At 53.9% G+C, this 23,848-nt stretch overlaps 2 protein-coding genes and 1 pseudogene across 3 annotated transcripts in view; 1 reads left to right on the forward strand and 2 right to left on the reverse strand.

Annotated features, from left to right (window-relative positions):
- Positions 1-23,848, reverse strand: part of LOC139605219 (zinc finger protein 3-like) — a 310,784-nt gene that overhangs the window by 237,287 nt on the left and 49,649 nt on the right. The gene's annotated exons all lie outside the window — the stretch shown is intronic.
- LOC139605191 (zinc finger protein 420-like) overlaps positions 1-23,848 on the reverse strand; it is a 151,089-nt pseudogene that overhangs the window by 78,108 nt on the left and 49,133 nt on the right.
- LOC139605192 (zinc finger protein 418-like) overlaps positions 1-23,848 on the forward strand; it is a 118,717-nt gene that overhangs the window by 25,562 nt on the left and 69,307 nt on the right. The window lies entirely within an intron of this gene.

Raw genomic sequence — 23,848 nt, forward strand, 5'->3', positions numbered from 1 at the left:
CGCAAGGCAGCCAGGAGCCAGGGTCCCCAGCCAGGCTCAGCTGGCTCTGGGGGGGCTGGTTTCATCTCCTCTGCACGGGGCTGCCCATCCCCGTGAAATCTGTCCACCACGGAAAGTGGGAACAGGAAGAGGAGCAGCACAAGCCCAGCCAGGACTGCTCTGTGCGCCATGGTCTGCAGGAGGAGAGAGACAAGGCTTTCACTGGGGCTGCCAAGGGAGCTTGTGGGGGCTGAAGTGAGGCCCGGAGGCGCAGGGATGTGAGGGCAGAAGCAGAGGGCCCCGGGCAGCTGGCAGGCAGCAGGGCCTGTGCCAGTGGGCCAGCAGCAGCAGCCCCGTGCCCCGGCCAAGGCGCCGGCCCCAGGGGCTGGCCCTGGGTGCAGGGGGACAATGCAGGCCCGGGTGCGGCGCTTGTGGCCCGGCCCTGGCCCGGCCCAGCCCCGCCACGTGCGCACTCACCGCTTGCCCAGGCTGTGCTGGGCCAGCGTTACCTGCGGGGGCCTTTTCCAGCTGCCCCCATTGTGACACGCTGCCCCTGGTGTCACAGGGGCCAGAGGCATCACAGCCGGGCCAGCCCTGCCCTTGGTGCCCAGCCCAGCTCAGGGGCTCCCAGTGGGCCCAGCAATGAAAGCCCCGGCAGGCAGCAAGTGCAGCCCCTCTGGGAGGGAATGGGCCCCAGGGGCTCCCTCCACAAAGCAGGCAGAAGTCCCCACTGATAAGTTTCCAAAGGGAAAAGATTATAATCAATAATGTTGAGTAGGATACATATTATCAGCTATGAAAACACCTGAGGTGCTTTTCCTAATGGGACTCGTTCTTCTGTGAGTGGGGTTGGGTGATGGTTGCTCAGTTTTTCTTGCTTGACTATTCCCTGATCCAGTCCATCCAAGACTTCTGTGAAACCTTCCCATTATCAGACAGCAGAAATAAAGAACTGCAGTGAAACCACTTCTAGTCCCCTTCAGATCAAGAAGGTGCAGGGGGGTGGTTCTGGCAGAGAATTTGAGCTGCTCTGGACAGAGTCGCACTGCTGTCTTAGCAGGGACTGGCTGCTTGTGTTTTTCTTTGGATGAACAGAATCTTCCTTGTGTCCCCAGTGAACACATGGAGCTCACACCAGCAGTGCCTCTTGCCCGTTCCCTGCCCAGCCAGACCTTCCAGCCCAGCTGAAATGCCCAGCGTGGCCTTTGAGCACAAAGGGATTGCAGAGCCAAAAGCATCTGTGTAGCCACCATGGTGTTCAGCGGCTGCTGCTCGGGGAAGGGCACTGAGAGGAGGCCACTGCTGCTCTTGTCAGAGCGCTGCTGTGCAGGGATGTCCCTCGCCCTGCTCAGTCCCACATCTGCCCATCTTTTGGCCTGCTCTGAGCTCAGGTGGATGCCATCTGCTCCCAGCAGACCCAGCTGCTCCACGGTAGATGCACAGGCATGGAATCCAAAACCTTGAGTATCCCCTGAGCAGCCAGGCCTTCAGCTGTTCAGTTTGTCACGGCCCACAGCAGGGGTTAGAACAAGATGGTTTTTCAGATTCCTTGTGACCCGAAGCATTCCAGGCTTCTAGGATTTCTCCATGACTGACTTTGGTCCCCTCAAAAGACCTCCTCTCTCCTCTCTTCCCTCCACCTGTGGAGAACGCATTCTGATGCTGCTGCTTCTGTTGGGACAGGTTGGTGGATACTCTTCCTGCCATCCCATGGGTGTAAGCATGACTCCTCTCTGAAGTCTTTGTCCCTGAATCAGTGCCTTCAAAGAACAGTTATCTCCCCTCCTTCCTTTTCCATTCAGCACTTGAGCAGACACAGCATTTCTCATCGTTTCCACAGAACAGCACAGGTGCCAGTTCCCATCTTGTGGAGCCCTCTGCCATAAATCAGCCTGACAGGTTTATTCTCTACGTAATGGGAAATGATGACAAATGCAGCTGCATAATCACGTTAGTAACTCACCATAATGACTGCCTCTGGGGTGATTTATGGGTTTTGTCACATGTGAGCTTTCAGAACTTTAGAGGTTACATTTTTCACACTTTTTTGTTGGAATCTCAGTTTATCAGACTTTACTGCAGCATTAATCACTTGCAGTACAACCCTGGACTTCACAGATGTATCACATTAGCGTGAAAAAAGGCAGAGAAAACAAGAACTGTTGTGAATTAATGAGCCGGGTAACACATGTCTCACAACAGTGATGAAACAACCTGTGTTCTTCTTCAAGCCGCAACAGAAAGTCCCAAAGTCTGGGTTTTTTGTTTTTTTTTTGTTTTTTTTTTTTTCCCCACAAAACACAGGCAGCAGCAAAGAACTGAAACAACACAGCCAGGCTTGAAACCTGAAAGATCTGCAAGGCTGAGTCTATCCTAGTTAGTGGTGAAATAATGTGTGAATCTGTCCTAGATGTTCAAATGAAGATGATTGATTCACAGTTATAATATGGCTTCTAAGCAAAACACTGGGATTATATAGGAGAAATGCACGTGTCATGAAACAACCAAGAAATCAGAAAGACAGTTCCAAGCTCTGCTGTGAAGGTCTGGGAAATGTTCAGAGTTACCATCTGTGGAGTTTGGTGCAGGATAAACTGGAACAATAGGCCATCATTACCCAAATTGATTTCCTTTGGGCTAGTTTGTTGGTTTTTTGGTTTGTTTTTTGGGTTTGTTTTGTTTTTGTTTTTTGTTTTGGTTTTTTGGTTTTTTTTGTTTGTTTGTTTGTGGTTTTTTTTGTTCGTTTGTTTTATTGTCAGATAATATTTTATAATACTGCAAGAAATATGTTGAAAAGGTCAGCATGATCCATCAGACACAAGCAGGGGTCTGGGGTTGATGCAACATGTTCCTTGCACTGGAGGGTAGACAGAGGCAAGATCTGGTTTGGGGTCAATCACACCTGGATCAGGGAGGTGGCTGAAACCTGGGCTGGCCAAAGCCTTAGAATCACAAAATATCCTGGGCTGGAAAGGACCCCCAAGGATCACCAAGTCCAACTCCTGGCCCTGCAGAGGACACCTCCCCAAGAATCCCACGCTGTGCCTTGGCATGTGCTGGTGGGCAGGAGCACACAGCTGGCTGTGGCTTTGGGTGCATGGGTAAGATGAGATGGTGAGGAGCATCCCTGCTCCCTGAGCTCCTGGAGAGCTGCAGACACTGATCACTGGTAAGGACAGCACCAGGGCCATGGCCTGGGGCTGGTGATCTGGTGTCTCCTTCCTGCTGCTGCTTTCTGCTACAGATAACAGCCTGGTACCAAGGTCTTGTTGCTGAGCTGATAAACGGCTGGGGAGATTCCCTCCCTGCTCTTGTCTGCACGAGTTCTTATGCTCAGCACCAGGAAGGATTGGGCCAGAATGGAGGCATTTGGGGTCTCAGGGCTGAGGCTGAGACAGACAGGCAGGCAGAGCAGCTCCTCCTGGCTGATGCAAACATTAGCCCTGTGCTGGCCAGGCCAGTGATCCATAGCTATGGGTCCACAGTGATGGTGGTGCTGGGTATTCACTGGGAGAAGAGGAGGTGTAAAATGAAGCTTCTGAAGCTGCTTGGGATCCTGGAAGCTGCTCAGACCCCACTTGACCACAGTGGTTGTTTGGCCAGCTGAAGTGATGGAATTTATTGGGCTGTGCAAGGACAGTTTTCTGTGCAAACATGAAGGACTTTCAGGGGGGATGAAATACGGCCTCATAGTAGAAACAGCTGGGCTGAACACTCTTTATTCCAGCAATGAATCTTTGCTCTTAAGAGCAACAGATTCCACCTTTCATTAAACCAGAACTTGTTGTTGTTGTTGTTGTTGTTGTTATTTTGAGGAACATAAATGACCTTTCTTGTTTATTTTATTAGCATTTTTAAATCTTTCTTGTTTATTTCATTAGCATTTTTAATCATCTTGTCACCCACTGCAGGCATGAAACATGAGATGTTCCCAAAGCGTAGCTCACTTCAGACAGGGAGTGCTGATAGTTGGCAGATCTGTACAGGTGTCCTCATCCTGGGTGCATTGGATGTTATCCCATCCAAGCAGGCAGTTTAACACAAGCAGCTATTTCACTAAGCTTAATTAACAACAGAAATAAAAACTATATCTTTATAACAAAGTTACTTTGACATCTACCATCACTCAGCAAGAGGTTTATTGTTACAGACACATAATATTGGCTTTTTGCAGAGATTAAAATGGATTTTCTATCTGTGGTGTTCAAGTAACTTTGTTATTGTCTTGGTTTGAAAAGCCAGGTGTCTGCTAAGGAAGGCAGGAGCCTCCCCTGGAGTGGAAAATGTAAACTCCCTCCCTCTGAATTGTTATAATTTTGAAATTAAGGAGCTTTCAGGCTAAGATATGGGAATAGGAATAACAGTTCTTTTTTAGGAAAAATTAAAAATATAAATGCAGTAGTACAAACGAAAAAAACCCCACTGACAGAGTCAGAACAGGGCCTGACACCCTGTGGGTCAGGGTGCTGGCAGCAGTCCCATTCAGCGGTGGCTGCAGCCCTCCTGCAGTGCCAGGTGTGGCTCTGTTGGAGCAGGGATCCTGGAGAAGGGTGGAGTTTTCCTCTGAAGGTCCAGGGCTGCTGTAGATGGGCCTGGGAATCTTCCTTCCTCTTGGAATCCAGTTGGAAAAGGCTGATCCTCTGGGAATCCCGTGGAGAAGAAAGACAGCTGCTCCTCTGGGAATCCAGTAGGAAAAGGCTGATCCTCTGGGAATGCAGTGGAGAAGAAAGACAGCTGCTCCTCTGGGAATCCAGGAGGAAAAGGCTGATCCTCTGGGAATCCTGTGGAGAAAAAAGACAGCTGCTCCTCTGGGAATCCAGTTGGAAAAGGCTGATCCTCTGGGAATCCCGTGGAGAAGGAAGACAGCTGCTCCTCTGGGAATCCAGGAGGAAAAGGCTGCCTACAGTGTTCCAAATCTCAGATTCTATCCAGGTAGGAATGCTTGGCTCCTCCCCCTGGGCGGAGCATCTTCCAATGCGATGATGTCATTTAATCAGCCATGCAGTGACACTCAGTGGCCCATTACCAGAAGATTAATAATTAATAATTAATGGCCTACTAATGGAACACACCTCCCCAGAGGGAGGATTGGTTGTGGAAGAGAGAAACTGCCCAATGAACAGAAGATAACTGCTCCACCACTGACAGATGGCAAACAGAACACACACTTATCTTGCAGTCCAGGACCTGTCCCCACTGGCTGCCCCCATTCTCCAGAGTTCATGGTGTCCAGGGAGGCTGCAGCTGCCGGTGCCGGGAACAAACGAGACGGGTCTGGGTTTCAGAAAGCTCCAGAATCCATTTCTGACCCCCGAAAGACAGGGCAAAGGGAGGGCCATGGGGTTTTTATAGGGCATCCCAGGGCTGGAGTTTGGGTTTGGGTCAGGGGAGGAGTTCTTAGCAACACAAGAAGGGTGAGATCAAATTCCTGCCTCTTAGCAACAAGGGCACTCCACACAGAATGGGTCCCCAAATCCTTAATTTCCCCTTAAACACCTCTGAAATGGTGGGACTTGAGACATCTTTGATCAATTTCATTCTCTAATAACACTGATGCTGTTAGTTCCAGAGTGCCCAGGATCCGCCTGGCAAGTCAGCTCTGGCAGGAAGAAGGCGGCTGCCAGGGGGCTGCTTGTGGCCTCTGACAGCCCCATTGCTCAGGGCTTGCCAGCGCCCCAGCCCCTCAGGCCCTGCCCCAGCGCGGCCAAGCTGCCCGGCAGCAGCGCCGCAGCCCCACAGCAGCTCCAGAGCAGCCCCAGGCAGAGGCACCCGGGAGCCCTCAGCAAGGCAGCCAGCAGCAGACGGGCAGGAGGGCACGGATGGCGCTTCCTGCCTGGCACAGGGCTTGTGGCCATCTCCAGGCAGCGCTCTGGCAGGGATCCCCGCAGCTCCGGCCCCTGCCCAGCTGCTCTGTGGGCAGCACAAAGGCTTCAGCAGAACCACCAAAGGCCAAGGGCCTTCTGGCCATTTCCCCTTGCCCACTGCACGCCTGGGCAGCTGGCTGAGCACAAGCACCCTTCATCCCCTCTTCCCCTAGGCCCTGCGCACCCTGGGCAGCAAAAGAAAGATCCTGGCAGGCTGTGTATTAGAACACAGTCTATATTTACATAGTAAAGGGAAAAAAAAAAAAAAAAAAGAAAAGAAAAAAAAGAAAAGAACATTCTTGAAGTAAAAGAAAATTCCTCCTGACTCAGGTGGCCCCAGCAAAAAGAGCTTCTGGGATCAGCTCTCCACAGAGCTGCAGCAGGGCAGGCAGCCGAGCAGTGACAGACGAGGCCGTGTCTTCCATGCCCTGCGCAGGTGATTTCGGAGCCACTGGAAGCTGGAGATGGGAGCCCGCTCTCCTGACTTGAGGATGCAGAGCGTTTGAATTGCCAGGCTTCCGACGGCGAGGCTGATGTCATTTGTTTTTTCTTCAAGGGCTGCAAGAGAGAGCAACAGAGCCACGGTCAGAGCCAGATGTGCGGGGAGCCGAGGAGAGCCCCCTGCAAGGGCCATGCCAGCCGGCTCTTGCCATGGCCAGGAGGGAGCAGGGAGCAAGGCGATCAGGCCGAAGCTGCGGGCCACCAATGGCCCCCGTGGCCCTGAAAGCTCAGTGTGCTCTGGCCACGGGAGCAGAGCCCTCCGCAGCCGGGGCAGGGCTTGCAGCTCCCCCCCGGCAGCCCCCGCTGCCAGCCCGCTGCCCTCACTCACCAGCGCAGATCAGCTGCAGCTCTCGCTGCTGCCCCCTCAGGCGCCGCCCGGCCATGCCTGTGAACACAGAGCCTGTCACGGCGGCAGCGGCACAGCTCCCTGCCAGCGGCGCTGCCGGCGCTGTGGCCACACGGGCTGCTGGCCCGGCAGGGCTCAGCCCGGCCCTTGGCGCACGCTGCCGCCCCAGGGCACGGCTGCCAGAGGGCGGCAGCAGCAATGCCCAGCCCAGGCGGGGCTCCACGGCGCCGGGCCCGGCTGGCGCTGCCGGGGCAGCAGGCGGGGCCGGGGCCGAGCTGCGGCGGGCCGGTCCGGGGAGGGAGCGCGGGCTCGTGGCTCACCCATGAAGCTGATGGCCGCCTCTCGCAGGGGCTCCTGTGGGCTCTGCAGGTAGCGCAGGGCCCGGCGCAGGTGCTCGGCCGCTCGGCTCCTGTCCTCTGCCAGCTGCAGAGAGCGGCAGGAGGGAAGGCTTGGCGCGGGCTCAGCCCCTGGGCCGGGCGCTGCCTGCGCCCAGCCCCGGCCTCCCCTGCCCGCACAGCCCTGAGGCGCGGCCAGCAGCCGCCGGCCATGGGCTCCCGAGGGGAGGGGGCAGCGGGCCGGCTGCTGCCCGGGGAGCCGCGGTGCCGCCCCGCAGCCCCACCGGGCCGGGGCTCCACGGGCACCCGGCTCGGGCCCTCGGGAGCCTGGAGAGGAGCCCGCGCGGCCTCTGGCTGCCGCAGCGGGCAGGGGCACAGCTGCCCGGCCCGCACACTGAGCGCCGCCCTCAGGGGCCTTCTCCAGCCTGAGGCTGGGCCTTGCAGGCCCTCCTTACCAGGCACTCGCTGAACTTGCACAGTTTCTGCTCCTTCACCAGCTTCTTGAGATCCCTCCTCTTCATCAACTTGACCACACAAAGCAGCGCTTCCCGAGAAGCCTGGAGAGCAGCAGGGACGCCGAGATGGCCCCACAGCCCAGGGCACGGCACCCGCATCCCCGTGCCATGGCCTGCAGGAGGCTGCGATCCAGCAGGCGCAGGGCAGGAGGCAGCCGAGCCCCCTGCCAGGGGGACAGCAGCAGCCCACGAGTCCTCACCTCTGCCACACGCTGATTCTCATCATGGCAGTGGAAGAAGAGTGCAAGCAAGCTCTGTTGCACAGGGCTTTCCAAAGGCTTTTCGCTCTCTTCCAAATACTCCATCATGTCTCGGAAGAGTTTGATGGAGAGCAGCTGTACCTGGCTATTATCCTGTAGGAAAAAAAAAAGAAAAACTACCTCAGCATTGGCTCCTGCAGGCCCCCCTGGGCACAGGGCTGGAAATGCACAGGGCACACAGTTTCCGGGCAGCAGCCAGCGGCTGTGGCTGGGGGCACAGAGCCTTACGTGGTAAAAGAGTGGCAGGAGCGCCTCAGCCAGCTGCAGGGCAATGGGGGTTGACATCAGAATATGTGATTTGTGCAGGAATAGAAAGCTGAGTGTGATGAGGGTCATGCCAGCTATCTCTGCATCACTGTCGCACAGTAGGTCCATGAGGCTTTGGGTCAGGCTCCACATTCTTTGGGCCTGTGCGGAACACAAGTCTGTGAAAGGCCATCCTGCTGCCGCAGGGCCCAGAGGCCAAAGGCCTGTCCCGAAGCACGTGGGCAGCTGAAGCGGGAGGCAGGAGAGCTGGGAGCAGCTGCCCCAGCGCCCCAAGCCCAGGCCAGGCCAAGTGACTGCGTTCCCAGCGCAGCTTCAGCCACCGCCCCCTTCTCACCATTGAGGGATCATCAATGAGCTCCAGCAGGGCCCTGAGTGCCAGGCGACGCCTCTCCCTGCACTCGCTCTGCAGGTACCTTGAAGAGACCTTCACAACACTGGCACCACATTCACTGGCATCCAGGCACTGGAGGAGCTGAAAGGCACAGGCCAGTGATGGGGGAGCCGGCCGGCAGGAGCCTGGAGCCGCACAGGGCTGGGCCCAGGCAGCAGCAGCAGCAGCAGCAGCAGCAGCAGCAGCAGCAGCAGCAGCACAGGGCGCGGGCAGCGTCCCAGGCGGCTGCGGCTCCCAGAGGGCAGAGAGCTGGGAGGCAGCTCAGCCAGGCAGCGCTGCACACCCGGCTCACCTCCACAAGGAATGCCAGGGCGGGCAGATCCCAGTGTGGCTCCTGTGTGCTGAGCAGCCAGAGGAGGTGGAGTGCAATACTGGAACCCAACCCAAGACAAGCATGGCGCATCTCCCTAGGAGGGCGAAAAAGGGTCCAGGAACCTGAGCAAATCTCTCCAAGGACAGGCTGGCAGAGCCTGCTGGTCTTTCACCACCATCCTGCAAGGGGACCTGGGCCCTTTAGGAGGTGTCTCCTCCTGTGCTCTCTCCCCTCCCAGTCTTTTCCATTCTGCTTGGCCGACCCTCGGTGACAAGGCCCTGTGACCCAGGGCCACAGGGACTGTGTGGGACAGCCCGGGCACAGGGCACAAATGCCGGGAGCAATGGGGAGAAGGGGAGTCTCACCTGGCCAGCAGACCCACGGCATAGTGGCGGGTGTCAGCACAGAGCAGCGTGTCCCAGCCACGCTTGCGTTCCACTGACAGCACCACCTCCTTGTACTGCTTTCGGCAGAGCAGGGACTTCAGGCTCTGCACTGCAAACCTGTGTGCACAGCAAAGGCCAGGTCACCCTGGCAGCACTGGCTCCTTGGCAGGCTACGTGGCAGGGACAGGAGGACTGGCATGGAGCACCTGTTGGGGCTGGTGGCAAGGCCGTGCTCTTGCAGGCATTCCTTCCAGAAGGCATCGACCTCCTCTGGCATCTCTTCTGTGCTGAAGAACACTTGGAAGAGCAGATGCACAAATAGCTGGGGGAAATACGACGCCACTACACGTGGCACATGGGGCTCCTGGAGCATCTTCCACATCACCACAGTTGCCTGCAAGGGACAAAGCCCCCCGAGACAGCGCTCAGTGCCCAGGTGTCCCTGGGGCAGGGCCCGAGCAGGGCAGGGAGAGGCGCGCAGAGACCTTGGCAGGGGGAGCACGGGGCCTGGTGGGCCTGAGGCTGCCCCTGGGCCAGGTTTCAGGCCAGTGCCTGAGGAAGGGAGATGCAGTGGGGGAAGGAGGATGGAGAGCTGCTGGAGAGGCAGCCATGTGGCCAGCAAAGGCCACTTGCAGAAACTCACAGCCAGGCCAAAGACACCCGTTTTGTCCCCATGGGAGGTGCACGTGCTGCGCTCTGGCCAGCTGCCCAGCACATCCAGGAGGATCAGCAGCACTGGCTCCGCAGTCCTGGACGAGCACATGATGGTCTTCCACATGGAGATGGCAGCTCTGTGGGGTTAGAGCTCTGTCTCAGGGGGGTCTCAGACACAGCACTGTGGCCTGGGCATCCCTAGGGGCCCGGGCTGACTGCCTGCTCTGCCTCTGCCCACTGGGCCTGGCCAGCAGCAGCCAGGCAGCCCAGCCCTGTGGGGACAGGCCCCTGAGGGGCGGCAAGGGAGCATGGCAGTAGGCTCGGGGGCTGACGTGCCAGGGCTGGGAAAGGCAGCAGCCAGAGGGCCCTGGAACTCTCTGTTGCTCAGACACCTGGGCCAGGCGGTACAGGGTGATGGGCTGGGGAGGCCTGAGCCCTCTGGGCAGGTGGGCCCCATACCTGTCACAGGACGGGGCCGCACGCAGGAGCGTCACCACTGCGTCACCCGGGTGTGCTCTGGTGAGATTCAGCAGGGCCTTGTCCAGCCTGTCCTGGGCAGAATCATTGGCCAGGAGCCATCGGTGAATGGACCTCACCATGGCGGGCACCTGGAGAAGGCACGGGGAGACTTGGAAAGCTGCCAGAGGGAGCCATGTCCCCAGGGTCCCCAGAGAAGTGCTTCCCTTGCCAGCGCACTGCCATGGCCTCAAAGGCTCCCAGGGACCAGCAGGCGTGGCTGGGGAAGCCACGGGACTCATGGGGCAATTGAAGCCTGGCCCCAGGCTGCTTACTTGTTCTGGCCTGGCAACACCCTTCTCCAGGAGCAAATCCAGCAGGGCGGCACTGGTCTCATGACTGAGGAGCTCTGAGTGAGCTCTGAGCCCAGTGCCCATGGTGCTGGTCTCTTCCTGCCCAATGCTCCGGATAAAGTCACAGACGAGCTGTAGGAGAAGGGCAAGAGGCCGGGGATGTTGCATGGAGTGCTGCACACACGGTGCTGGGCTGAGCAGGGAAAGCAGGCCCAGCCCAGGTGGGGGTGGCTGCAGGTACCTGCGCTGTTCTGTGGAAGCGGCCACGGCTGGATTCCTGCTCTGGTGTGCGCTCCAGGGCTGCATCTGGCAAAGAGCGAGCGCAGCCAGAGCTGAGGGGCTGCGGGAGAGGCCGTAGAACAGAGCCCAGCCCTGCGCTGCCCAGGCAGGGAGAGCCCCGGGATGCCCCAGGGGATGGAGCACGGCCACTGCGGGGTGTCTGCCCGGGCCCTCTTCCCTCCTGTCCATGGGCATTTCCCCAGGGGATGGCATGGCATGGCATGGCATGGCATGGCATGGCATGGCATGGCATGGCATGGCATGGCATGGCATGGCGCCAATTGGCTGCAGGCTCCAGCCCTGCAGCCCAGCTCTGCCACTCACCCTCCTGTGCTGGATGGAATGGCACCACCTCTTCTGTCTCCTGTGCTGGGGCAGCTCCAGGGCCTTCTTCTTCCTCCTCCTCTTCCTCCACCCAGGCCAGCTTGGGCACTCTCGGGGGTCTCTGCTCCATGGCTGTGCCTGGAGCTACTTGCAGGAGAGATGCCTTGGGAAAGCTCCGGGGCACCAAGTCCCACGCTCTGCCCTTGAGGGCAGCTGCAGAATAGAAGCCTCAGGAAGGCCACGGGTCAGCGAGTCCTGTGCTCTGGCCTCGAGCTCAGCTGCAGGAACAGCGCCGCGGAGAAGCTCCGGGTCAGACGGGAGCGAGTGCGCTGTGCGGGGGCTCCTCACGGCACCGCTCTGTCCCCTTGTGCCCCGTTGCGTGTTGCCAGCAGCCGGGCAAGCTTCTATTTCCCATGTGTCACAAAGGGGCCTTGGACACCGGCTTCCGTTCCATGGCACGGTGACCGTGCTGCAGCGTGCCACCCAGGGCCCTTGCACACACTGCCTTCTGCCCCGGGGCCGCCCCTGGCCCAGCCAAAGTGGCCCAGCTTGGAAGGAATCCCTGGCCCCAGGGGTCTGAGACAGCCCGCACAGGATCTTTAGCAAGGGCTCAGAGCATCAGCAAACGCTGCCCAGCTCTGCGGGCTCAGTCCTATCCCCATATCTTTCCCCAAGAGCATTTGAATTTCTAAATGAGAATCATTTGAAGGGAGGGGATTGACATTTTCCATTTCACAGAAGGCTTCTGCCTTCCTTAGCAGACACCTCTCTTTTCAAACCAAGACAATTGTTTATCATCTTGCAGATCCGCACTTGCTGGGCAGCCCCGTTTTACAGCCAGGGCCTGGAGAACCATTCCCAGCAACTGGGAAAATCCTGGCTGCTCCATCCACCCAGAGATGAGGTCTCCAAATTTGCCCCGAAAGTGGCTCCAGATTTTAGAGGCCAAAAAGAGCAAGTCCCAGTGACTTGATGATAGTTTTAGCCCAGAAAGCCCTGCAGCTGATGGCACACTTGACAATCAGCAGGGGACACAGCTAGGCCAAAGCCCAGAGCTCTGCCGGGAGCCTTTCTCCTCAAATATCCTTCAAACAAACCTCCATGCAAGTCAGTTGGGAAAGTTTCTTGAAATGATCCATTTCTGGCACCACAGAACTACACAGGGTTCTGTGAAAGATTCTAAAGCAGCTGCTCTGGAGTCCAAGAGCCAGCACTAAGAGGCCTTGACACCTATTTGTAGCTAAATCCCACTTTGGCCGATTTGAAGGAGTTTGGAAGGAGCTAGAGAGCGGACCTCTGAGTTTTTTAGATGATGCCATTGCTTTTTCTTCTCTTCTCCATAGACAGGAAGGGTGAGTTTGGCTCCCATCTGCACCGCATGGCTCACAGGGCCGCAAGACTTGTAGTTACAAGAGCTTTGAAGGATTTCTTGGTCAAGAAGACACGGCCAACAAGGATATTTATGTTTTGGAGCCAATCCTTCAGTATTTCGTCTTATGGACTCATGCTCTCGGGGTCTCTGGCTGGTCAGAGTGAGCCCGAGATAAGTTCCAAAGTCTCTTTTCCCAGCCTGGCGCTCAAAGAAGGAGTCAGAGCTCTTAATTTGTGGCTCTCAAGGTTGTTTCTTGTATCTTATCTATAAAACTCTTTTTCCTGTCCTGCCAAGGTCCGCTCAGCAAGACAGTCTAAGGCACTCTGCCTGCCCCAGGGCAGTGTTATCTTTTTATCCTAAAAACTACCTGTACAATATTTACAATGACTTTCCAATGCCTATTACCTAGACAGTGAGCTTCTACTCTAAACCATTCTAAAAGTGCCACCATCACAGCAGAAGATGGAGGCCAAGAAGAAGGAGAAAGGCTGGACACGCCCGGATTCCACCATCTTGGCCCCTGAAGCCCCATTCTAGAAACCCCAAAAATCTATTTTTCACCCTGTGATAAATTCACTATCATTCTACTTAAACTGTTATGGCTCGCAATTCTTCATATAAGGTTGTTTTTTCCAAGGGCTAAATCAAAGGCACAGGGGTCTTGGGCTCTGTGCCAGGGTCTCTTAGCGCCCTGGGCAGGGGCTCGAGTCCTCCAGGGCAGCCAGAGGAATTTCCTGGGTTCTGACAAGCAGCCCTGTTGTAGTCCCTGCGTACAAGAGTTTCCTTGATCCCTTTGATGCCAGAGAGCACCAAGAACTTGAAACTTGCTGGAGTCCAGCCCTGCCTGCCTATCATGGAGAAGAGGGAAAAGATGAAGAACCTGGGCGGTGGTTGAGCCAAATTGGCATTTTTCCATTTCTGAGTTCCTCCCCGCTTTTGCAGCAGGGCAACAACCCCATCACTGCAAAGCACTTCCTTTTGCAAGGCACACACTGACCTTGGTGGAAGCTCAGGGCTCTTGAAGGGGCTGCTGCAGTTGGCAACGGGAGCTGTTGTTGAATTTTTCACGTTGCTTAACCCCCCCTGCCAAATGCCGTCAAGCGGTTGAGGAAGGAGAAAAAAGATTACCCTGGAGGAAGGGAGGCCAAGAGCTTCGAAAAGGAGGAAAGAAACGCTCCGATGATGACAATGACAAAAAACCCAATTTATTTTTGACAGCAAATGAACACCGGCCACCCTCCAGCCCTCCCAGCCTGGCAGGCCGAGCGGTGCCGTTCCCATGGCATGAGGTGCTGGCAGCCTGCGGAGAGAAACCAGAGAGCCACGGTCAGTGGCAGCAGGCTCCTGTCCCCCTGTCCCGCCAGGGCCTGTGCCCGGGCCAGGCTGCTGGCTCTGCTCAGAGCCCAAACCTCCCGACCCATTCTCTGTTTTTAGAGAAGGGCAGCGGGGCAGGCCACGTTCCACCTCCTCTGCTTAATCCCAGCACAGCAACCTCCTCAGCAGCTGCAAGAGCGGGATGCCCGTGTGCCCGCTGCCACCTGCCCGGAGCCCTTCTGCCAGCCGAGCTGTGGAGCCAGGTGCCCACCTCTGGAGAGCTGCTGCCAGGAGAGGAGCTGATCCCAAACCAGGTCCTCGTCCTTCTGGAAGGGGCTGTCCCTGCAGACCGTGGCCCCTGGGGCAGCGCTGGCACTGGACGCGCTCCATGGACGCTGCAGGCGCTTCCCCGTCCGGTCCGGGCACCAGGTGTAATCCTCCTGGGAAAAACAAAGAACAATTGCACGAAAGTCAATTCAAAACAAGACATGAAAACAAGAAAAAGCACAAAGCCTGTCACCGTTTCATGGGCCTGAGGAGGGTCTGACCACTCCATGAGAGAATTAAACCTGTCCACGGGTGGGGAAAATCCCCACCTTTCCCGCCCATAAACGCACCCCTTCCTCAAGGGCCTGCAGAGCAGACCAGTGTCCCAGTCTCTCTGCAAGCCTCTCAATGTCCCTGGGCCTTACCCGGGTCGGCAGAGAGTGGGGGGGGTGACCCCACCACGGCCGACTGCAGGGAGACACTCTCTGTGCCCCGAGGGTGCTGAGGGCACTCAGGCTGGTTGCCTTCGTTGCAGCAGAGACGACCGAGACGTCGGTGGAAGAGGAAAGGGGCCGACTCCCAGCAGGGGGTATTCCAAGGTTTTATTAAGGAGTCCCGAGCGAGCTCCTATACCTCAGGGGGTTCCTGCCGAGAGCACTGGGGGAAGTCTGGAGCTCACATTTAAAGGGGGGAGGAAACTAACATAGATAAAATCCTACTGACCAATAGGTATCTCTGGGGGATGGGTGCTGGGGGGACAGACATACAAAACAGCGTATGGGGCAGGACTTGGGGGGTTGACCCTTGGCCCCTGGCTAATCACTCGACAACTTGGACCGAAACTTCTAGGTAGGGGGCTGGGATGTCCAGGTGACTGGCAGAGAGCCAGGGTGGGGGTTTTGGAGATCTTATCCCAGGAAAGGGATAACACAAGTAGAGGGAAGAGGAGGGGGGGGGTATAGTCTGGGATAAACCATTTGGGAAAAACATGGGGATACAAGACCAACTACTTCAAAGTATTACAAAATATAAGAACGCACTACAACATCTCCCTCTTTTCGTTTAAATAAAAAAGGAAGAGGCACCTAAACATTAAATTTCAGCTCGGAGTGCTATCAATCCTCAGCAAACCAAGGCTGTTTTGTAAATTCTGCAGAGGTTTCTGTCTCTTCCTCAGAAGAGGTAGGAACAGTCACCTGATTGACCTCTAAAGGGGAAATAGCTTTCGAGATCAGTTTGGTCACAATGCTCTTGATGATCCCAAAACTGATCAAAATAACAAGAAGAACAAGCAAAACTAAAAATACAGATTTCAAAATGGATTTGACCCAGCCCGAGAGTCCCCATCCCTGAAAGAGTCCATCCATCCAGTCCGCTGTTTCTTGCTTGATGTCTTGGACCATTTGTTGCATCTTCCCGATGATTTTGTGGACATTTTCAGCTTTGGATGACAGATTCAGGCAACAGAGACCTTCAAACTCCTCACAACGATGGTTATGTAGCAAGAGGAGAAAATCAATTGCAGCCCGATTTTGTAGGGTGGCTTGCCTTGTTGTTTCATCGTCTGCCAGGAGGTCCGAAAGTGCAACTGATGTAATATTGGCCTGTTTAGCAACCCAACACTCTAGATGTGATAACTCGCCTAGAGCTTTAGCTGCAGACACCCATGGCAAAAACACGGTGATCGCAACTCCTTTTGGTTTGGACCAATGTACAATTTCAGAATCGCAATTTGGGTCCAGATTCCTTAAATCTCTCTTTTTGCGGGCCGAATTGCGGGTGTTGGTTTTGGTTCGCCAATCCATGATTTGGGTTTTGTTGGGTGTAAACAGGCTCAGCTTTCCAATGGTGCATGGACCTCCGATTAGACGAGAGGGGATGCCTGCCCATGCTCTGTCCCCGCAAATGAGGAAAAACCCCTTAGGAAGGGCACGGGGCTTATTATCAAGGGTAGAAGGTATTCCTACTTGGGAAATTTTCTTACACCAAATTTTTGCTGTATAATTCACTTTGAACTGTTTGACTTCATGGTACAAATCTACTTGATCTTTTGGTGTAAACGTAAACTGAACACAATAGAATGCCTTGGCAGAACCAAGGAGTTCAAATTCTTGGGGTTCTTTTTCTGCTACTGCTTGTCCATCAATTAATTTTGACCAAGGGGATAACGGATTATATACTGGGGGAAGGGGAGCAGCTAATGTTGGCGGAAATTCATCATATTTAGATGGGATCCCCACAAGGCAAGTGGACATCGGGTCAGACACAGAAGAGGCCGACAGACAAATGTGGTCTTGGTTGAGGACTCTGGCGAGGGTGGTCTACACATTTGCTTGGGGTTGTGGAACGATCCACATCTGACCTGGATGGACGGCTGTCAACAGAAGCAACGGAAGGATGGGGCTCATTCTGATGACACCAGGGCTGAGTTCAGATCAAAGGAAAACACTAAAACTGAAAATAAAAAATGTTAGGGATGAGGTCCAGGTAACAACAATTTAGCTTTAAAGAGTCTGACGGCGCTTCCTCCTCCAGCAGGCACTGGCTACCTGTGTTGCAGCTTTGTCCTTTGACACCTTAGGAATGTACGGTCTCACCCACCTGGAGGGGATCCATCTCAAGCCTGAGGGAGTGGATACGCACGCATACCCCCTACCCCAGACTACGAGCTCATGGGGCCCCTCTATTTTCCAAGTTTCAGGGTCCTTTATGAGGACTGGCGGACGGACTTTTAATTTGTGCTGACTGTTCTCGTTAAAATGTCTTACGATAGGTGGGTTAAGGTTTTCAAAGGTACAGTTCAAAAAGTTCAGTGTGAACAGCGCTTTGGACAGCTGGATTTGAGGGGTCTCCGTTTTCATCACTTCACGTTGTCGGTGAAGAACCTTTTTTAGGTTCTGATGGGCTCTCTCCACCACAGCTTGGCCTGTCGGGGAATAGGGGATGCCTGTTTTGTGTTCTATTCCCCATTGCTGCAGGAAGCTCTGAAGGTCTTTGGACTTGTACGCTGGGCCATTGTCTGTTTTGATGACCTTAGGGATTCCTAATGTGGAAAAGGCTTGCATGAAATGCTTCTTTACTTCACTGGCTTTCTCCCTTGTGTGGGCAGAAGCATAGATGGCACCAGAAAAGGTATCCACGGAGACGTGGACATATTTAAATCTGCCAAATGATGGGATGTGGGTTACATCTGTCTGCCACACTTCGCAGCTCTGCAAGCCCCTAGGGTTTGCACCTGCACTTAAGGTAGGTAGTGACTGATTTTGACAAGAAGGGCAGGTGGCTACGATGGCCTGGGCTTGTTTGTGCTTCAGGTGGAATTGTTGAACCAAGGCAGGTGCATTCTGATGAAAAAATTGATGACTGATCTTTGCTTGTTGGAATACCTCTGGGAGCGGGGCCATCTTGGCTGTAGCTGCAAGGGCATCAGCTTTCCGGTTACCTTCTGCAATGAACCCCGGCAGGTCTGTGTGTGACCTAACATGCATCACATAAAATGGGTGTTCTCGGACAGAAATAATTCTTACTAACTTAGAAAGTAATTCATATAAAGGAATGTTGGAAACTTCTTGCAACACAGCATTCTCTGCCCTAGACACTACACCTGCAACATAAGCTGAATCAGTAACTACATTTAAAGGCTCAGGAAACTTCTCAAAAGCTCTGACTACAGCGGCCAACTCAGCAATTTGGGGTGATCCTTCCACCTTGGCAATATCTGCCTCCCACTGTTGAGTTTGGGGATCTTTCCAAGTTACCACTGACTTGTGAGACGCACCAGACGCATCAGTAAAAACTGTCAGTGCTTTTAGAGGTGTCCTGCTCTGAATACTTGTCAGTGATAATGAAAACTGAACATCTGAGTTGAAAATTTTGTGGGCCGGTCTGTGAATTGAAATTTGGCCTGTGTAGCTATCTAGGGCTAATTGCAAGGCTTCATTCTCTTGATAAAATTGCTCTAGCATTGCTTGAGACAAATGGCCTGATTTCAGGTTTAGGGAAATGTAAATGCAGTCAAAGTCACACCCTGCCAATTCTCTGATCCGTATCCTTGCTTTCCAGATCAATTCTGCCATCAGCTCTTGTGGCATTGTCATCCTTTTTGACCTGTTGTGACTGAGAAAGACCCACTCTATAATTAAGAGGGGATCTTTTTTGACCTGGTCCTTTTTCTTTGCCTGGACAGTTTCCCACTGAAAAATCATACCATGGAGATGTGGCAATTTGCCTAAGATGATAAATTTGAAGGGGAGACCCTGCTGGCACCTGTGGGCCTGCCTAGTAGACATGATTTCCTGAACTTTCTCCAGTGGGGTTTTCGCTTCCTGGGTGAGGGTCCTAGGAGCACTAAGGTCATCTCCCCCTTTTAACAAATTGAAAAGGGGGGCTAGGTCTTCGGTGGAAATGCCTAGCCAAGGTCTCACCCAATTCAAGGATCCACAAAGTTGGTGGAGATCCGCTAAGGTTTTGATATCATGTTTGATAGTCAATTTTTGCGGCACAATGGTCCGCTTTCCAATTTCAAGGCCCAGGTACTTCCAAGGTGGCATCTTTGGAATCTTTTCTTCTTGGAGCTCGAACCCTGCAGCAACCAATGCATTGATTGTCAGGTCAAGTGTGTGAATAAGCATGTCATCGCTTGGGGCACACACCAGGATGTCATCCATGTAGTGCAGGATGATGGAATCTCCTGCAGCTTCACGGACTGGAGACAACAAGGAAGAAACATACCTCTGGCAAATCACAGGACTGACTTTAAGTCCCTGAGGGAGGACCGTCCAATGGTATCTCTTCATTGGGGCCTCCAGGTTAATGGTGGGAACCGAAAAGGCAAAACGCGGAGCATCGTCAGGATGTAGGGGAATGTGAAAAAAACAATCTTTGATGTCAATTACAGCTAAAGACCAATTTTGTGGAAGCATGCTTGGTGAGGGCATCCCTGGTTGTAGAGAGCCCATGTCCTCAATAACGTTGTTGATTTGACGGAGGTCATGGAGGAGTCTCCACTTGTCTTTGTTTGGTTTTTTAATGACAAAGACAGGCGAATTCCACGGCGACGTGGTCTCCACAATGTGACCTTTTTCTAACTGCTCTTGTACAAGTTCTTCAAGCGCCTTTAATTTGGTTTTGTTGAGCGGCCACTGTACTACCCTTATTGGAGTATCAGTTTTCCAAATCAATTTTTGGGCATAGCGCACCTCAGCGACCGCTCCCCGAAAAACCTGCGGGTTTTCTGGGATGTCAATTGTGGTTCCCCATTGAACCATTAAATCTCTGCCCCAGAGGGGCTCTGTGTAGTCTAAAACAAACGGGCGAATGGAAGCTATTTTGCCATTGGGTCCCTCAATTTGAACAACGTTTTTTGACTGTCTTGCCAATTGAATTCCCCCTACACCTTGCACGTGTCCTGCTACGTTTTGCAATTCCCAGTGTGATGGCCACTCTTTAGATGGAATGATCGTGACATCTGCTCCAGTATCTAAAAGTCCTTGTATGGACTTGTACTCGCCACCACGGTGTAACCCACATGATAGCTTGGGTTTTTCTTTTCCCAATACCTGAGTCCAGCAGACATTGGGATGGAGTTTACCTCTGAGGGTGTCTGCTTGCTCCTGGTCCCATGGAGGCTCAGGTACTGGGATGGCTTGGGCTATGATTTGGCCTTTGGGCAAGTACACAGGTGGATGAGTACAGTGAAGCCATATGACAAATTGTTTCGGGTCTGATGATATGAGACCCGGAGGAATAATAATTTCTTGGGGTGTGTGTTTTGTGTCCCCAAGGACGACATACTTACTGTGACGTTTCTGGCAAAGCTGTGTCCAAGTACCTGGTTGTTCAGGGTTAACAGATATGAAATGCCAGTTAGTGTCTCTGAGATGGAGAGGTTCGGTCAACGCCAGCCTGTAAGGGTTATGTGAAGAGTCAGTGGTTAAAATTGGTCTGGGATTATTCCAATGAAATGAATGTTCTGTTTTGTTCAAATCCAGTGCCTCGCTTGGCACCGATACATCTTTTACACTAGATTTCTTTTCCCTCCCCCGTGCTTGAATTGAGCCCACCCTATTTTTGTCATAGCGCTGGGGAAAGGAGCGCTCTTTACTCAGTTTTTTGAGAGGTGGTCCTTTGGGGAATTCTGGTTTCTAAGCTTATTGTATTTAAAATCTAAAAACTGCTTTTTCAGAGGGCAGTCAGGCATCCAATGCCCTAACTTCCCACAAAGGTGGCAAGGTCTATTAGAGTTGGAGATTCTCTCTTGTGGCATCGTGACATGCTGGAGCTGGCTGGTGAATGGTGGCTCAGGGCCTTCCACTGCAGCAATCCTTCTCTGTGGTTTTGGTCTCTCGTCAGTCTCAGCGAGGGTGATGGTAACTTTCTTCTCACACACTTCAAGCATGGCCTGCAGCGTAGGCGTTGGGTCAAGAGGCAGGCTGAGGATAGCAGCTTTGCACTTCTCATTGGCATTTTCTTTAGCAATCTCGGTGAGGATTTCCATCCTGGCTCCTTCATTCTGAACTTGCAATTCAACAGCTTTTCTCAACCTTTCCACAAAACTCAAAAAGGACTCAGATGGAGATTGTGTTATTTTCAAATAATTCTCAATTGGAATACTAGGACGGAGCCCAAAGAAAGCTTTCTCAGCTGCTCTAGCACCTTCTCTGAAAGCCCTTGTGGGAATGCTTTCTGCCTGGGTCAAGGCGTCTTCCCAACCCCCCTGTCCACAGAGGTGATCAAGGGACAACATGTTACCATAAACATCACGAGCAGTAGCTTCATCAGCCCACAGAGCTGGTAAAATTGCTCTCAATCCTTTTTGCCATGCAACATCCCACAAGAGGTATTCAGAAGAGGATAACAGGCAGGAAAAAAGGTGTTTTATATCAGCAGGGGTTAGAATGTGAGCGAATAATGTAGCTTTAAGGAGCCCTCTAAAATATTCACTTGATCTCCCAAAATCTTTTTGGGCTTTGGCTAGTTCTTTAACAGAATCAACAGAAAGGGGGCTATAATTTGGCTGGAATGCCCCGGTGACATCTGGAATATATGAGACAGGGGCAGCAGAAAGGACCTGTGCTGTTTCCGGGTTCTGTCTGCCGGCGACAGCGTCTCTTGTTACACTGCTCGGAGGGCGGGCCGTGGGGGGGGGCGGAGGGAGCCCGCGGCGGGCGGGCAGAGCTCTGAGGGGGCGGGGGCAGCCAGGGCCAGAGCAGGAGGGGCGGCCGGGGCCAGAGCGGGAGGGGCGGCCGGGGCCGGGGCGGGAGGAGCCGGAGGAGGGGCCGGGGGAAGGGCATAGGGAGGGCGGGTTTCGGGGGCGGGGTGCTCCGAGCAGAATGGGTTGTTGGGAGAGCGAAAGGAATTCTGGGAAGAAGAGGAAACCACCATTGCCACGTGGTGTCCGCCATTATTGTCCGGGGAAATTACCGGGCGCGTCTCAGGGGTACCAAGGCGGGCACTAAGGTTGTGAGACACGGTATTATAACTTGTGGAAGCAGGGGGAAGGGTGAGATCTCGGGAATTCAGGGCAGAAGTGTCCGGGTTGGAGACAGGAAGCCTCTGGGGGAGGGCAGGGGTTTGTACCGGGGCTGGGGGTGGGGGGAGGTGAGTGGGGGAGGGAGAACCGAACTCGGAGGGGGGTAGATCGGGTTTTTGGGAAACAGAGATATTGAAACTGTTGCCGGATGGCTGTTCTTGCGTCTTTAAATTAAATTTTACAACATTTCTTATCTGCAGGGCTAAAAAAGCAAATTTTGACGGAGATATGTCTCCTGCTTTCCCTGCCTTCAATAATTCACTACCAATTTTGTCCCAAAAAGCCAAATCACTGAGATTGTCAGTGGACACGTCAGGGAAGTGAAGGAAAAGCCATCTGACGAACTGTTTAACATCTGTTTTTGAAAATCGGATTTTTTCACTCTTAAGAATGTTTAAAAGATGATAATAGACACCCTTGTGAGATACAGAAAGCCTAGCACCCATTTTGGCTCTGATTTTAAATTTGTATCTCAAATTTCAGCAACCCAGGTGGGGGGGGGGAGGAGAAAAAAGCCTGCGGCTGGCAGTCTGCCCACAATAGAGAGAAAAAAAACTTCAGCCCTCCGCGGCGGGGCTGAGAACAAAGGGCAGGGAAACACCCCCTCCCAAAGAGGGGAGAAACAAGAGAAGGGTAAAACTTACCAATCCAGCTGCAGGAGAGGGGAACGAAAAAGCCTGGGATGTTGATTTCCACCTGAAACTGACTTCTTAGGGTACTTCGAAGCTCCCAGTTTCGTCCACAGGACAGCAACTCACTAAAACGGAGTTTTTTCTTTCCTGAGGTAGCTTGCCGGCTGAAGGCTTATCGAACAGACTGAAAGAATGTCCGAGCCCCTTTCCGTGGGCTCCTGGAATGGTCCCAGAGCCCCACGGCTGGGCACCGAGCTGTCCCAGTCTCTCTGCAAGCCTCTCAATGTCCCTGGGCCTTACCCGGGTCGGCAGAGAGTGGGGGGGTAGCCCCACCACGGCCGACTGCAGGGAGACACTCTCTGTGCCCCGAGGGTGCTGAGGGCACTCAGGCTGGTTGCCTTCGCTGCAGCAGAGACGACCGAGACGTCGGTGGAAGAGGAAAGGGGCCGACTCCCAGCAGGGGGTATTCCAAGGTTTTATTAAGGAGTCCCGAGGGAGCTCCTCTGCCTCAGGGGGTTCCTCCTGCCGAGAGCACTGGGGGAAGTCTGGAGCTCACATTTAAAGGGGGGAGGAAACTAACATAGATAAAATCCTACTGACCAATAGGTATCTCTGGGGGATGGGTGCTGGGGGGACAGACATACAAAACAGCGTATGGGGCAGGACTTGGGGGGTTGACCCTTGGCCCCTGGCTAATCACTCGACAACTTGGACCGAAACTTCTAGGTAGGGGGCTGGGATGTCGAGGTGACTGGCAGAGAGCCAGGGTGGGGGTTTTGGAGATCTTATCCCAGGAAAGGGATAGCACAAGTAGAGGGAAAAGGAGGGGGGGGGGGTACAGTCCATTTGGGAAAAACATGGGGATACAAAACAAACTACTTCAAGGTATTACAAAATATAAGAACGCACTACAACACCTGGCCACCCTCCCCTGGCACCTCCAGCCACTGCGGCCAAGCCTCGCTGCCGCTGCTGCAGCTCCAGCGCTGGCTGGGCCTGCACTGCCACAGCTGCTGGGGAGCACCGCGGCACAATTCCACCCTGGGGCTCACTCACACCCACACTCTGGGCTGCCTGCGACTGCACTGCTGCAAAATGTACCCATCCTGCTTCTTTTAAATCTTATTTCTCTGCTCAGAAAGGTTTCTCTACTCAAAGGTTTGCCTTTGGGAAAGAAATTTTAAAGGTTTTATTTAAGGTGTTCCCTATCTGTTCGGATGTTAAACTCATCTCCACCACTCAATGGAGACGAGTTTAACATCCGAACAGACTGGGAATAGCCCAAAAGACACCCACAGAGATAACGACCAGCAACAAAACATCAACGCCCCCCTGCAGCAAACAGCAACCAACAGCTACCCCAGACACTGCCCCCGCACAGCTGGAGACACCTGGTCTGGAAAAGGCTGAGAAGGAAATCCAGGAGTGTGGGCGGAATTCACAGCAGAGGGGAAGAAATCCGAGTCTAATAGGAAACCAAACACTAAAAACTTACACGACTTGGAAGCA

This window comes from Agelaius tricolor, unplaced genomic scaffold (genome assembly GCF_023055355.1).
Source record: "Agelaius tricolor isolate 1412-34295 unplaced genomic scaffold, bAgeTri1.0.p SCAF_61, whole genome shotgun sequence".
Taxonomy (NCBI): Eukaryota; Metazoa; Chordata; class Aves; order Passeriformes; family Icteridae; genus Agelaius; species Agelaius tricolor.